The following is a 16299-nucleotide window of genomic DNA, read 5'->3' as shown; positions in this document are numbered from 1 at the left end:
TCCCGGGCTCCGGCGGCGCAGGGTCTGGAGGCACGGGGCTGCCCGAAGCCGGTAGCGTTCAGGCAGCCCGGCTCTTAAACAGAGCCGCCATTTTCCCGGACATGTTCCGCTTTTCGGCAATTCCCCCCGGACGGGGGTTTGACTGCAGAAAAGCCGGACATGTCCGGGAAAAAGAGGACGTATGGTAACCCTACTTAAAACAGTAACTTCATAACTTGGAAATATTTATGTCTCATGAAGATCACCAGCCAGTTAGTTTCTTGCATTTTTCCAGCATGAAGATGGATGTGGATTATAATTACATTTCTTATTACTTGCTTTACAGCATGTGAATATATTTTTGCACAAATCTGCATCAGGCTAGTTGATAGGAAGCCAGAGTAAGCAAGAACGGCATTCCATTGCTGTTACTGTGCCTTCAGTCTTTGTTTGTGGACTTAAAGATAGTGACTCTAAAATCATATGTTGCAGCAAACATATTTGTGCACAACACAAACATTGGGCTGGATGGGGACTTTAATGTGTTTTACTCTTTCAATACACAATGTTGAAGACCTACCAAAACAGACAAATGTGGTTTTCATTGCTTGGTTATGAAAAAGCTTTAGCATTGTAGATGCAAAAAATGTCATAACAAGCAATGAAAACCACATTTGTCTGTTTGGTAGTTCTTCAACATTGTCCATTGTCGGAGTAAAATCCTCGTCAGCGCTGTTCTTGTCCTTAGTTCAGTTTACACCCACAGGTGATTTTAAACTTTAAAGTTTTGTCTTGACTTATGATCTGAAGTCAATTTGGATGGGGGGAAAGCCTTGGTAATCTACTCACATGTAATGGACGGAAAGGCCAATTAACTCTTCATAGAAGGGTTCTTGCCAGTTTATATTTCAGCTGAAGTATCACATGACCTAGGTGTGTATATAAAATGCAGTTCCATCAAATTCCATGAGCTTTAATGCTTTATATCACAAATTTTCCCTAGCAGTGGGTGGAATGATTAAGACCATGTCTTTTTCCCATGGGCAAATTCATCACCTTGCTAAATATTAACTATTGCATATGACATCTGAGCAAACTAATTGACTCTTGCATCTCATGTTTTTAATCTTGTTTTCTAATTGAGTAGCACAACTAGGGCTATGTCTGCACTATGGATCTTAACAGCGGCACATCTGTACCACTGCAGCTGCACTGCTGTAAGTTCTCCCGTGTAGGCGGGGGAGAGCTCTCCCACCAGCATAATTAAATCACCCCCAACAAACAGCGGTGGCTATGTTGGCAGGAGAGTGTCTCCCACCGACATAGCGCTGTTCACACCGGCGCTTTTGTTGGTTTTTTTTCCACACCCCTGACCAACAAAAATGTTTCTGACAAAAGTGCTAGTGTAGATAAAGCCTAGGTTCACAGGCGCTGACTTTCTATTGTGCCAGGGGGTGTTTGACCCTTGGCTCTACCCCAGGCCCCACCCCCACTCCACCCCTTCCGTCAAGCCCACACCCCCACCCTGCCCCTGCCCCACCTCTTCCCACCCTGTTCCACCCCACCCCCGAGCACACCACATCCTCGCTCCTCCCCCTCCCTCCAGCCTCCTGCATGCTGTGAGACAGCTGATTGCGGCAGGTGGGAGGTGCAAGGAGTGGGGGAAGAGCTGATTGGTGAGGCCCACCGGTGGGCAGGAGACACTGGGGGGAGGGGGATTTGCTGCTGGGGGGGGGCTGCTCAGCACCCACAATTTTTTCCACGTGGGTGCGCCTATGCCTAGGTTTATATGTTAGGTATTTTTTAAGTTCATGGGTTTTTTAAAAGCTCACATATCAGCAAACCTGAGAGATTGGGTTGGGAGGTTTTAAAATGGTGAAAAAATAAGAAGCCGCTGTCATGGTTGGATTGAGAGTAATAAAGAGTGGGTGAAGCAGAGCATTCTGAGTTGGGTTTTTTTTTCTTTCAGCTGTCAAACTTACCATGTAGAGACTGCCACTGACAGCCAGGTTTTAATTGGAAGGATTGTCAGCTTGATTGAATCTGCTATTGGAACGCGTGCCTGTGGGGGGTTCACTGGAGGATGGTAATCTTTATCAAGAGTTTGATGAGCTGTCTCCAGTGAGACATCGGAACCACACAGGCAAGGAAAGTGGTGTATGTGTGTGTGGTATTACTAAAGATCAACTGGGAAGGGAAATTGACTTCTTTCTTCTTTTTCATCTTAAGCAGGAAAAAAAATAACATTCTTTGGGCTACATCTTGCTCTGCACTTGGTTTGAGGAAATATAGGAGATTGGTGAGTGGAAGCGATTGTAGGAAGCACTGACTTTCCAAGCACAAGCAGCCAGTCAGGCTCTCTACCTACCTTTCAAAGGCGTGCAGGGTGAGCCCTGTCTAGTGTGCTGTCCCCAAGCCAATCAAAGCATGACTAGCTGGCTAGCACTTTGGCTGCGGTCAACATCACATGCCAGCTGTGGGCACCCATTGCTCCTTTGCAAAGGAAATGTACAATGCACCTAGCAGCGTGAATGCAGCTGAGCCATCCTACCCTTCATCAGCCCGATGCCGTGGTTACAAGAAGCATGACAGGTACTGATTGGCTTTCTACTCCCAGTGAGGTGTCTGGTTAGAGCTGATGTAAAGATGGGCCAGAGCAAACTATTTGCAGTGCCTAACAAGAAGTTTTAATGGTCCTGCAAAACCCCAGAACAATGGTATTTATTCTTGAGCGTCATCTATTGGCATTTTATTAGCTGTTTACATCTATACAGACATGTTGTTTATAGAGCCTCATTCCCTCCCACCCCTCATAACTGTTCCTCCACAGGACAATAAATCACCCTTAAAAATCACAGATCAGAGTAATGGTTGTCATAATGATCAGTATAGATTATTGTTTTTTATTTATATTACAGTATCAGTTAGGATCCCCAGTCACAAATCAGAACCTCATTTTGCTAGATGCTGTACAAACACAGAACATAAAGATGGTCCCTGGCCACTAGAGCTTGGTACTGAAGGAATACATAGATCATGGATCAGTAATAGAAATAGCTGAAATATGGCAGATTTTCCACAAAAAAATCCCATTTTTTCCATCAAAATTCAATACATATTTTTGACATTTTTGAAATTCAAACTAGCTTGGCCAGCTCAATAGCTAGTTGAAAACCAGGTTGAATCTTTCACAAAAAGTTCATACTTGATTTTTTTTTTTCTGAAATTAAAAATGTTGACAAAAAATTTCATAGCAAAAAATAAAATTCTGAAAATTTCAACCAACTCAACTAACAATAAAAATGGTTAATAATCGATATGGCCTGGCAACCTGTCTGACTAGAATGCAGTTACATTCACTACGGACTCCTTGGCCCTTATCCAACCTCCGCGCCCCTTATCCAACTTCCCCCCACCGCCCTCTTACCATGCAGCTCAGAGCAGCAGGAACTCGCAGCCCCGCCGCCCGGACGGAGCCAGCCATGTTACCTGCGTGGCAGCGTAGCTGCAGGGGAGGGGGAACAGCAGGGGAGGGGCCGGGGGCTAGCCTCCCGGCCAGGAGCTCTTGGGCCAGGCAGGATGGTCCCGTGGACCGTAGTTTGCTCACCTCTGGTATAGATAGAGCCTTTGACTTCAGACGTGCTACATGAATTTACACCACCTAAGCTTGCTGCACTATTGGAAGGCACTCAGATACTACAGTGATGAGTGCAGTATAAGAACCTATATAAACTACAATGGGGTCTGGCCATGTGTTTGTTTATTAGGCACCCATCACTTTAGTTTCTAAATGTCTAGTGGTAGGATTTGTGCAGGATTTCACCCTATATAATTGTTAATTATAATTGTAATACTGGTTGTATATGATGATGATTGCTTTGCCTTGTAGTAAGAAGATTTCCAGACACTAAGGCACTGGCAAGTCAAAACTACTCTGGTTTTCATTTTTAGATAACCTTTTCTCTCTCCTCCTGCTCCAATCCATATAACTGTTATGACTTAGTTGCAGACAGCAGCAGTAAATTATATGATTGATTACTTCTTTTTCTAGGCAACCTATAAATAAGATTTTTAAAAGTATGTTTTTTTTTTCTTTTTTGCTTTTTCATGATGTATAAAGATTCCCCTTTGTCTTCTTTTTATGACAGAAATATCAGGATTATCACATTTGTTCTCTCTGGTGTTTGCTGGAGGAATCTTTAGAGAACTAAAGAATTTTTAGGGTTGCCAATTTTGGTTGGTTGGACGTATTCCTGGAAGTTTCATCTCATGACATAATCTTTAATTAAAGATTCATCTTTAATTCTTGGAGGCTCCAGGACAGTCCTGGAGGGTTGGCAATCCCTAGGTAGCTGTTTTTACCACTCCTAATTTATGGGGTGGAGGTACTGAATGCTTCAGGATTGGAACTTTTCTCCCAAATCTTTGTCAGGAGTTTGAGTTAAATAGAGATTAGCATAAAAATAATTTAAAACAGTCTGATTAAAGATGGAGAGCTAATTTGAACTATCTACACTCAAATTAACTCCCGTGAGCTGGCTGCGCTTAAGTGAGAGTGGCTATGCTGGGAAATAACATTTGTGTAACTCATGTAAGTTGTTAGAACTTCTGGGGGCACTTCCATCTTAGCACTGCAGTAAGATGAGCCCCTCTATGAATTCTTTCTCACTGAATAGTAGGAGAACTTGTCTGTCCTTTCTGAGCACATGAGGGGAATTGTGGGAAGGCATTTGGAGGACTATCAGCTCTTGAGTGGCACTAGCCTGCGTTCACAGTGCAGAGTGGTCATGTTGGCAACTGACAAGTTGTGCTCACTCAAGTTTTAGCCTCACCCTTGTGCCAACCAATGTGAGTTAAAAACACCACAGCACTTGAGTTAAGGGTTTTCATGCATGGATGGGACTTGAGATAGGGGCAACACTCCAACTGTAACTTGAGTTAACTTGGTAGTGAAGACAAGCCCTAAAAATTCCTCTCCCTCTGCATTGCTCAGGTTTTAGTTTCTTGTCACTTGCGATCTCAGAAGTCTCCCAAGGAGTCTTCCAGCAAAAGAAAGCAAGTCAAGACTTGATATTTATAATGTAAAGCAAGCCGAAGAAAACCAAACATTTTAAAAAGAATGTGCCATGCCTTCTTTATATGTCATAAACAGAGCAAAAAGGGTACAAAATGGAGGGTTTTTGTTCTCCCCAGCTCAACTTTAAGATTATTTTACCCAGCCAGGCTGAAAAGTCACTTTAATCTTATGATTTGGTTACGGTAACCTGTTAGATCTCAGCATTGTCTGTTAAGCCATATGCGCTTCATGCTGCAATTAATCATATTGTGCTACAAGGACAACACTTTGTTGCATATGCTCCATGGACACGTGTGTGGACACATTCTGGCTATGTCTACACTACAGCCTATGTCGGTAAAACTTACGTCGCTCAGGGGTATGAATATTTCACCCCCCTCAGAGACATAAGTTACGCCGACATAAGTGCTCATGGGCACAGCTGCTGTGTTGGCAGGACGGCTCTCCCCTGTCAACATAGAGCGTCTTCACCAGATGTGCTGCAATGGCTCAGCTGTATCTGTATGGCTGCGCTGCTGCAGCACTGTATGTCTAGACACACCCTCTGTCTCTACTCCCAGGACTTCCTGCATTGGCTGCATCACCTTATTAGCACAAGAGTGAATATGTGTTGCCCAGTTCTTTAACGCCATAGTAAGGATTTATTAGGAGCAGCTTTCAGCTTCGGATCATGAATACTAGCTGAGTCCCCACACTCCCACACATGTGTGCAAAGCCTGCTCCAGGGGCCTTCAACCTTTAAATGCTATTTAAATTAAGGATCATTTTCTGTATATAGTGCTTTGATTATGGGTTTAAAAAAAAAAGGCCTGAATATTTTTCTCACCCTTATTGCTCCAGGCAGGCATACTGCTACAATCCAAGTTTAGGCACCAAATGCCAATCTGGGCTTTACCTGTAACTGTTAAAGGCACATGAACCAGTTCGAGGACAGAGATCACTCTTTACTTCTTAAGACTACTTCAGTTAACTTCATGAACTAACCCTTTTTCACTTGTGATGCTCATAGCCTGGAATTTTGTGCCCTCTCTAATTGGGTCTCATATCTCTGGGACCTGACAGATCTGAGGAAAACAATAGCAAGTTTACATCAGGTGAATGTTTTACCCAGTAAACTGATGGGAATGATTCTGACACAGACTCTTCTAAGAGAAGGGTCTCCTGTTCTTTGCAAACTACTCTCGTCTCAGACCTGACAAACTCATCACACTAAACACATGTCTTACAGGATATTTCTCCATAAAGAGTAACATGTAAGGTATCTACAGAAAGCTCATAACTTGCTGAGATTCATAACCATTTTGCGATGAATGTATGGGTAATATTTGAGGAATAATGTATTTGTATGTGAAAGTATGCTTTGTGGACTTGGAATAAAAATTAATCAGTAGGGGATAATAATGTGTCTTGGTGATGGCACATTCAGGCAGGAAGGATTTGTCATCCTGCCCTGTTTAGCTGGTGATGCAAATCAAGGTTCAATTGTTTAGCCTTGCACAATGCTAAGTGTATACTTAAAATGCTACAGAGGTGCAGCAGTAGTGCTTCAGTGTAGACACTATCTATGCTGACAGGAGGGGTTCTTCCATTGGTGTAGGTGCTCAACCTCCCCAAGAGGCAATAGCTAGGTTGACAGAAGAATTCTTCCACTGACCTAGTGCTATCTACCCCAGAGGTTAGGTTGGTATAGCTATGTCTCCTAGGAGTGTGGATATTCCCTCCCCCCCCACCCCCGATGTAGCTATACCAATGTAAGTTCCTAGTGGAGACCAGCCCTTAGGCCTTGGCTACACTGGCAATTCACAGCGCTGCACTTGCTGCGCTCAGGGGTCTAAAAAAAACACCCCCCCCGAGCGCAGCGAGTGCAGCACTGTAAAGTGCCAGTGTAATCAGCGCCTGCAGCACTGCACGCTCTCTCGCAGCACTGCAAGCTATTCCCCTCGGAGAGGTGGAGTACTTGCAGCGCTGCGAGAGAGCTCTCACAGCGCTGGCGGCGCGACTACACTCGCGCATCATAGCGCTGCCGCGGCAGCGCTGTGAATCCGCGAGTGTAGCCAAGGCCTTAGACTTTCAATGAAAAATCACCAGAGGCAACTGCTAACAATCGACACCACTTACAAGTAAAAAAGGAACATTACAAGACAGGGGATCACCCTGAATATGACTAGGGAAAAAAGACTCAGTATCAAACAGAGAAGGGACAGATCTTCTGGATCCATTCACAGACCCTTGTAGAGTGGGGGTGTTTTCATGAATGTTTGGATCCTTGTTCTTGTGAAACCAGCCAGCTCTTCAACAGATGAAGCGTTTTTTGTGGGGAGGGAGGAACCTACTTTGTTAGTTAGGAAAGGCAGCTATTAATAAGTATAGACCCAGATGTGTGTGTGATGATTTTGTTTTGTATTGTAACCATTTGTTTCCACCACTTTCTCTCATTTCTAGTTAAATCTTTACCCTTTCTTACAATAAACCAAAAGTAAGTTTAGCTAAATGCTCACAAGTGCTGTGTGGTTTCGAAGAGCGGTAGTTTAAAGTAAAATTGGTAAATTGGGGCACATTGTATCTTTGGGGATAGAGAATCTGTTTTTGCTACGTTGTCTAAATCCATTACTTCCTTTGCTATACTCTTCAGACTAGCCACGAACCCAATCCTGTGCTGGTAAATTGCCAATCTGTCAACACTGCAGGATTAGGCCCCAAAACAAGAGGTAAGGTAATTAGTTTGTTTTAGGATTCCTGCAGCAATCAGGCATAATACAGCCTTTTCTCAATATTTTCACTCATGCCATTTCCCTCTCACAAACAGTATAACTCCAATGAAGTTGGGTAAATATAGCCAAATTAAATATATCAGACCAGGAGATTTTGAAAGCAGCCAAGCATTGATTGCATCTGATTGAAAGAAATACAGTGGGCATCATCTGGCCTGAACTTTGAAACTCTTTGTAGAGAATGAGATACGACTTGGAGAACATTGGCAGTTCTGATAAATGCCTTGCAGCTAAAGTGTCCATGGGCTAAAGCAAATGAAAGAATGTTGGAATTGAATGCAGTATCCAGGAAGCAGTGCAACTGTAGGTTTACAGTGATGCCTACAGGGATTGTTTATCTTAGTGCTCCTTAGAATTTGAACTTCAGAATGCATGGCTTTCTTCAAGCATGATTGTCAGAGCTTATGCTGTTTGCAGCTCTGAGCTCAGCCTTCAGGTATCTAATTTATCTTTCTCTCTCCTGCCAGTGGAATTGTGATATTATGCACATGGCAGGCTTGTCTCCAACAGTCTTTAGCCTTTAGTCATGGCCACGAACAGGAGAGCGCTATACTACCTACTTGAGAGATGCCTTTTTCCACATGTGATGCTGCTTCAGTTGCGGATCAGTGGAGATGCTTGGAGCTAGAGGTTCCTCTCCCCCGCCCTCCCCATCTGTTTGGGCCAGATCCAAAGCACATTAAAGTCAATGGGAGTCTTTCAGTCGACTTTGGATCCAACTGTGTGGGGATTTTCTGTGAGGGCCTCTCACCTTTGGCATTCATTCCCCTCCCTTTGCTCTGAAATGACTAAACTGTAGGGTATGTTGCAAAGCCCATCCTATTAGCTCCAGCTTTCGGGGGGAAGGTGCAGTTGCCTTGGGGTGTGTGTTTTCAGAGGGCCACCAGGTCTCTGGGAGAGAGTGGAATATTTCTTCTGCTATTACTGGGTATTACTGTTGTACTAATTGATCATGCTTCTGGGCCCCAGCTTAGCAGGGTGCTTACACAGATGCCTAACTTTAAGCATGTGAGTTGTCCCACAAATTTCACTAGGATTACTTGCATGCTTAAAGGTAGGCATGTGCTTAAGGATCTGGCTGAACTGGGACCTTGTAGAATGTCAATAGCCAGGGTAGGCACCTTTTGGTTGTAAAACATGAAATAATTTTGTATTTGGGGTATATACTACTAGAGCTTTTTAAAGGGGTTTTATTGGAGGAGAGATGGTGTTAGAAATCCAGATAACGGATCACTCAGAAATTGGAGATAGTAAATACTTATTCAGCAAGGGCTTGCACCATCTCTCATTGGAATCCAGGGAAAGATTCTTATTGATTTCAGCAGGAGCTGGACTGGACCCTAAATTAGAAAGTGAGCAGAGTATTAATAATATCAGGTGCCAAAAGTTGTTACCAGGCAATTGCTGTCCAGCGGGAAACAAGTTTGCTGATCTCAGTCCAATTTGCAGAAAGCTAGTTTGTACATCACAAGAGCCACCGCCGCAATTGGTATTAGCTGGCAATATTAGCACAGGTGTTAGGGACTGAAAAGGCGTGGAAAGTAAAGTACTAGCTCACTGCCAGAGCTTGTCTGCACTAGAAAATTAGACCGTGTTAGAGTACAACCTTAAGGATTCATGTTAGTTAACTCTATAAAGGGCCCTACCAAATTCATGGCCATGAAAAACTCACCACGGACTGTGAAATCTGGTCTCCCCCTGTGAAATCTGGTCTTTTGTGTGCTTTTATCCTATACTATACAGATTTCATGGGGAGACCAGAGTTTCTCAAATTGGGGATCCTGACCCAAAAGGGAGCTGCAGAGGGGTCGTAAGGTTATTTTAGTGGGGTCACGGTATTGCCAACCTCACTTCTGCACTGCCTTCAAAGGTGGGCAAATGGAGAGCGGCGACTGTTGGATGGCTGCCCAGCTCTGAAGGTAGCACCCAGCCAGCAGCAACACAGAAATAAGAGTGGCAATACCATACCATGCCACTTCCGTGCTGCTGCTTTCAGAGCTGGGAGGGCAGAGAGGGGCGGCTGCTTAATGCGGGCCCAGCTCTGCAGGCAGCAGCGCAGAAGGAAGGGTGGCAATACCATACCATGCCATCCTTATTTCTGCGCTGCTGCTGGCAGTGGTTCTACCTTCAGAGCTGGGCTCCCGGCCAGCAGCCACTGCTGTCCAGCTGCCCAGCTCTGAAGGCAGTGCCGCCGCCAGCAATAGCACAGAAGTAAGGGAAGCAGTACCGCAACCCTCCTATAATAATCTTGCAACACCCTCCCCAACTGCTTTTTGGGTCAAGATCCCTATAATTATAACACCCTGAAATTTCAGATTTAAATAGCTGAAATCACGAAATTTATGATTTTTAAAATCCAGTGATGTGAAATTGACCAAAATGGACCCTGAATTTCGTAGGGCTCTAACTATATATAATTTTCTTGTGCAGACAAACTCCTAGAGGGTTATAGCTCATGCTACACCTGTTCTCTGAGTAAAAAGAGGACTTCGATCTCTTGGACTCTCAATACAGTTCACAAGCACTAAATTCACACAAAAGCAGAAGAAAAAGAAAAAAAATACATTAAAAAGAAAACCCCCTACTGATAAATGATTTCATTTAGTTATGATCTAAAGAGAGAGAATTCTTTTCACTATCATCATGAAATCTATAACTCAGTATGCTCTTATCATGATCCCATCTAATGTGATTATTAGCTGGGTTGGGGAAAATGTATTTCTTTTGTGCCCCTAGTCCTATTGCTTCATTTCCCATCAGTTGAAGAAAACAAATTCACCAGAATAATGGCATTAACCTAACTGTTTAGTTGTGTGGGTCCCAGAATCACTTCCTCAGGAAATCACGCTTTGTGTGTGTGAGAGCAAGTGCAGTAGTCTAAGTGACAGGAAAACAGAGTAGAATTGCCACAATTAAAACTCTCATTTGAAAGGCATTGTTTTCTTAGGTACCTGTGAAATTGCAGCATCCTAGGCCCTGTGCAGCGTTGAATCCCTTTTTTGCTCCATTGTTTGGGCTTATTTGCAGGTAGGATTTGACCTAGTTTATTAAGTCATTCAATAACCCTAGAGCTGGAGAATTCTCTTCTGTATTAGACTGACTGTCTCATATATTAATTCAAGCTGATTCCAGCTCAACCACCCACTGACCTATATTGGTGCGGTACGTGTGTGTCATAGATTTATTTTAAATTAGATCTCTGTCTTTTAGATTTATTGTGGTAAGTAAGTAAAATACCAAAATCTGTGTGTGTGTGTGTGTGTGTGTGTGTGTGTGTGTGTGTGTGTGTGTGAGAGAGAGGGAGGGAGGGAGCGTGCGCATTTAATTAAGTTTCTCTTCTGGTATCAGTAAGACTCCGTCAATGTCAGATGAAGCACAGAGCTCTAATGGGAGAGGGAACTCTGTCATCTAACTAATAAGGTTCTCTCTAAAGCACAGGTGAGAAAGGGTGCTTTACTTGTGGGTATCTCATTTTCTTGTTCTTGAAACAATAGGGAGTCTTGCAGTAAACAGCCATCATGCTTTCAGTGCTACAGCGTTCTCATGGTGTAAATGAAAAGCCCCTTGAAGAAGATATTGCATTGGAATCAAAACTGTAACTTAGAGCACAAAATAACTAAATCCTACAGTCCTTATTCAGACAAATCTCCGACTGCAGGACTGTGGCAGTATATTTGGAACAGCTTCCAAATATTTCTTACTGGTCACCTACTCTTGATGTCTTGAACAAAAACTACTTCTAATGGTTGTGGAATAAATTCACTCCCTTCCACTCCCAATCATTCCTATTAAAATTAACCAGAAGTATCCAGTGAACTTCTGATTCTGTGGTGGAGATGATTTATTTTCTTCTCTCCTGTGTTTTTAGAGTGATTAGGACATAATTAAGATAAGACAACAAAGGACGAAGAAGGATAATAAAACTGTATGTACAAAAACAACAAGGAGTCTGGTGGCACCTTAAAGACTAACCGATTTATTTGGGCATAAGCTTTCGTGGGTAAAAACCTCACTTCTTCAGATGCATCAGATCAAAACCGTATGTGTTTACTTAGAGCTGGCTGAAAAATTCAATATCCATCCTGAGTGAAATTGCAAGGGTTTAAGATTTTGTTTTGTTTTGAATTGGAACAAAACCCCATACCTCGGAATTTTACACACAAGGAAATATTCCAATTTGGCAACATACTGGTGCCACTGCTACCTGTCCCAGGTCTCTATCTGCCCGTGCTGCTCCTCTGGGGAAGGAAGCCCCAAGTCTGATGGCGGGAAGGACTGTTGAGGAGCCTGGGAACCCAAGCTGCCAAGGAGCTGGGAGCCTGGGAATTGGGGCTCCCCAGCAGTCCACCAGGCTGCTGAGAAGCTTAGTGAGTGAACTGGCAGGGAACCTGCCTGTTTTATGTTGGAATTACCTCAGAATTTGCATGCTCTCATGGAATGTTTTGATTTGGATACACTCATGTTTTCTGACAATATTTTGTCTGGCAATTTCCATCCAGCTTTAATTGTGGTGTTTTGACTCAACGGGAATAAGCATATCAATGTTTTGGTGAACAGGAACATAACAGGTGTCTAGTACTGTTGCTGTTGGAATAGTACTGATTACTCTCAAGTGATGGCTAACTCTTGGAACCCGGGAATGTGAACATTTTGAGAGTTTCTCTAGGTTTGCAGATAACAGGCAGGAGGAAAAAGGTCAGTGAGGGCAAATAGAAAAATTTGCATCATGTAACTGTAGCTGTAAACTTCAGAGTTTGTTTTTGTCTCACTTTTTCTCCACCAGGGAAATGTCTAGGCCCAGATCTTGGGCTGTGTCTGAGCTACACTTTCCAGCTACCCTCATGCCCCTGACCCCTGTTACTGGCGTAAAGTAGAGCAACTTCAGAGAGCTTTACACTGGCTGGGATAGACATTCCGTCCATGCCCCCTTTTTCCTGGCCATGCCTACTATTCTGGTCAGCTTCCCCTCCAGTCACCCCATGCAGGGGGAAATTTTTTGCATATTTGCCAAAATTTCTTCAGCACCAATCAGCTGGAGCAAAAGCCAGGCTGTAGCTAGCCCTTAGAAATGTCCAATCTCATGTACAGTTTCAGTGGGCTTGGTTTTCCACTACCTTTCACTTGCAAAGTCATATACACTTGTGGAAATTGGGCCAGATCCTCAACTTGTTTAAACTGTCATAGCTCAATTGAAGTCAACAGAGCTATGACAATTAAACAGCTGAGAATCTGCCCTCTTGGGTGTAAAATGACACCAAATCAGAATAGCATCATTTTGCGTCCTCTTTATACTCACTCTACACAAGTGTGAGTAACTATGCAGAGAGGGAGGATCTCAGGTGTGGGCTTGAGTGATCTGGAGGGAGGAGCCCTGGGAGTAGCCAAGTCTAGGGACCAGGTATGATGAACTTTATTGTCTCATTGTTAATTTATTTGGTCATAAAACTAAACCACAAAATTCTGTATCATGTGAATTGTGTTTTAGGGCAGGTTTTGTAAAGTACGAGCTAACAGGCTCACACTGACTTCAAAGTCAATGGGAAAGTTCATGTGTGCACTGGAAGGAATGGAAAAGCTCCTGTGTGCTATATGGGTTCCCTGTCAGCTGGGGACTCCTCCATGCTCGGGGAATCTTGTGGTTGAGAAAATCCATCTGCTTCCAGCTTGTTTGTGCTTCCAGATTACAACTCAGAATCTGGCCCAAAGATTCTATTTGTAGCTTTGCCACCTTTGTCTGAGACATGGTTCATGAATTGAAAGATGGTGGTGTGGGAACGGCATTGGACTCAGACTCAAGAAATCTGGGTTGCATTTGTTACTACTGCAGGTTTACTATGTGACCTTGAGCAAATTGACTCTTTTCTTTGTGCCTCCATTCCCTGGGTGTTGAAGGGGATAATATGCACTAACGAAGGTGCTGGGAGGAATAAATTCATTAATGTTTGTGATGCTCTCAGTTACTTAGTTACATAAATAAGATCTGAGGAAATCAGATAGTAAAAACCGGATATGCACACAACAGCAAAGCTAGAATATAAAATTATTTGAAACGTGCACAAATGTGAAAACATTGCCAAACTTTTTAATATATAATTTCCCCATCTTTGCTAAATTGAAGAGACTCCAGCAGACACTTCCTTTCATATCTGAGGGCAGATGATTCTAGCAATTAGTTCCCCTGTTGAGAAAGGGCTGTTCCCCCATATCTGCTTTCTAGCCTTAGGGCACCTGAAATTAATGGAACTCTCTTCATCATAAATCATACATACTCTGTAATGCTTTCAAAGAATGCTTAATGTGTTTGGGGAGTTTACATAATGAACCTTCCTTGATAAAGGTGAACTGCTATAATATGCTTCCTTGCTAAAAGTTTGATATTAACCTTGCTGTATGGTATATATGTGCATGCATAAATTTGTCCAAAGTTTGAAGCTGTCAGTGGCATATCAATGTCCATAAATCAGCCTTTGAAATGTGTTGTTATATTTAATCTTCTGCATACCGTATTTCATTATACAAGTATTTTTTTAAATTTATTTTTCAAAGGTTTTAAAGTTTATATAATTTAGAACCTTGACTAAGCTATGAAGTGTGCATGAAAATAATTCTTAACTGTAGGCCTGAGCCAAAATCCATTGAAAAAATCAATGGAAAACTCTCCTTGACTTCAGAGGTCCAATATAATTGATACCATGCTTACGTGACAGGATTATTATGTTAACAGGCAAATAAATACTATTGTATTCTCCATTGATTGAGCAAATCTCATTGCACACACTAGATTCTCTTTATTTTTTTGCAGTGGGCCCAAAGATCCACTGGATCCTGTTGCTGGGGTCAGTTCTGGCCAGTCTAACTAGGGTTCTTGCAGATCTTTCACTGCAGTAAACCTAATTTTGTTCTGATCTGCGATTCCTTTTCCATGTTCTCTTATTAAGTTCCTCCAGATGTACCGCAACATACGCCTTATGAATTCTACCTCTATCTTTTGCAATACCATCCCACACTGCAACTGGCTGCAAAAAGAGCAGGAAATGTCAGTCCCTCCTTATTGCTTGTCTGGAAACAGGAAGTTGGCACCTTATCATTTCTAACTTCCTGTTGACCCAAGGAATGAGAGTCTGGAGACCAGCCTGGGTCTCTGACATCGCACTAGCTGAGCAGATGTCAAGCCTGGCAAACTGCAATTATTTATTGTAGCATCTTGAGAGCTCTGCCTTTCCATTGCTCTTTAATCACACATCCTTTCTCAAATCTTAAAAACTGTTACCTATTCCAGATGACAGCCTGAATTCTTGGTGTGTGTGTGGGAGGATGGGGGGGGGGAAGCGGGTCTGTCACATTCTCAGCCATCCATTCTTTCATTTCACTTTGATCTACCATTGCAGGATTCATCTGCTTTACATATTCCTCTCTGGTTCTCATCTGCTTCTGCACCTTTCTGACACTTCTGTTTTGGTGCTTGTGGATTTTCATACCCCGTTAGTTTTTATTAATATTACTAGTTGTCTCTCAGCCCTGCAGAGCTTGCTGTCAGATCTCCACCATTCAGGGTTATTAATCATAATTCCAGTTGCTTCTGTCTCTGTCTGATTTCACTGTCATGTTTCCCCTCTCCTTCAGAGTCCGATGGATACCTCTGACAGTCTTTACTGGCTCTTCTCTGTCAGCAACTTTTTCTTGGCTGTCACTCGATAATCAGAGCAACTAATGGTAAAACAACATTTCTGACTGATGCTGAAGTCAGCAATGCCCTCATATGAGACCTGACTGGCTCCACAGGCTGTGCAAACCTGGGAAGAGTCCAGTCTAACTAACCTTTGGACTAGCTGTTCATTTTGGATAACTCAGCACCTTTTGCCTGATTTAGGAAGCATGTTGATCACAAACTCTAAGGAGTTCATTTAGATAGATAGTAATCCCAGGCCAAAGAAGCTCTCAGTTGGAACACTAACTCTTGACACATTAATTAAACTGAAATGGTACATAAATGTTGTAAGAGCTCATGTGATTTACCTTCTGTCCTCACCAACACACAGTGAGCCAAACGGGTGGTAGCTGTTTCCCTATTTAATTCTGACTACAGGTGATGACTTTTTAAAATTGAGCTGTGGCAGAATGAATGGGTGTTGTGGGGCTTCAGTATATTTTGAGGTAAAATTACTCATTTTGCTGCCATTATGTCAAATGTTGCACCTCCAAAATGATGTCGGGAACTCTGCTGCAGTAGAGACCAAGGGGTTAGATGACAGAGGCTAATATTTAACCCATTCTTAGATGTTCCTAAGCAATCTTCACCTGGAATTAGACTAACTGCATGTTCCAGCTGGCCTGATCACATTTTGAGGCCTTTGGTGAAAGGAAGCTGTTTTTGTTTGGATCAGCACCACAAACACTTACTGACCCTCTGAGCCACAAATGACAGAAGAATCTTCAGAAAAAGTCTGCAATCTTCAGAAGAAGGTTGAAAGC

General features: G+C 42.9%; 1 protein-coding gene across 3 annotated transcripts in view; it reads left to right on the top strand.

The window, feature by feature from the left end:
* Positions 1-16299, top strand: part of RNF152 (ring finger protein 152) — a 58558-nt gene that overhangs the window by 28700 nt on the left and 13559 nt on the right. The window contains exon 1 of one of the 3 annotated variants that reach the window (XM_034762076.1): positions 10781-10854. The exons of the other annotated variants lie outside the window; for them this stretch is intronic. The gene's annotated coding sequence lies outside the window, so the exon portion shown is untranslated. Of the gene's footprint in view, positions 1-10780; positions 10855-16299 lie in introns of those variants that run through there. 3 annotated transcript variants of the gene reach the window in all.

The sequence above is a fragment of the Trachemys scripta genome, chromosome 2, assembly GCF_013100865.1.
Source record: "Trachemys scripta elegans isolate TJP31775 chromosome 2, CAS_Tse_1.0, whole genome shotgun sequence".
Lineage (NCBI taxonomy): Eukaryota > Metazoa > Chordata > Testudines > Emydidae > Trachemys > Trachemys scripta.
The sequence above is the reverse complement of the archived record's forward strand: the minus strand, read 5'-3'. Positions and strand labels throughout refer to the sequence as shown.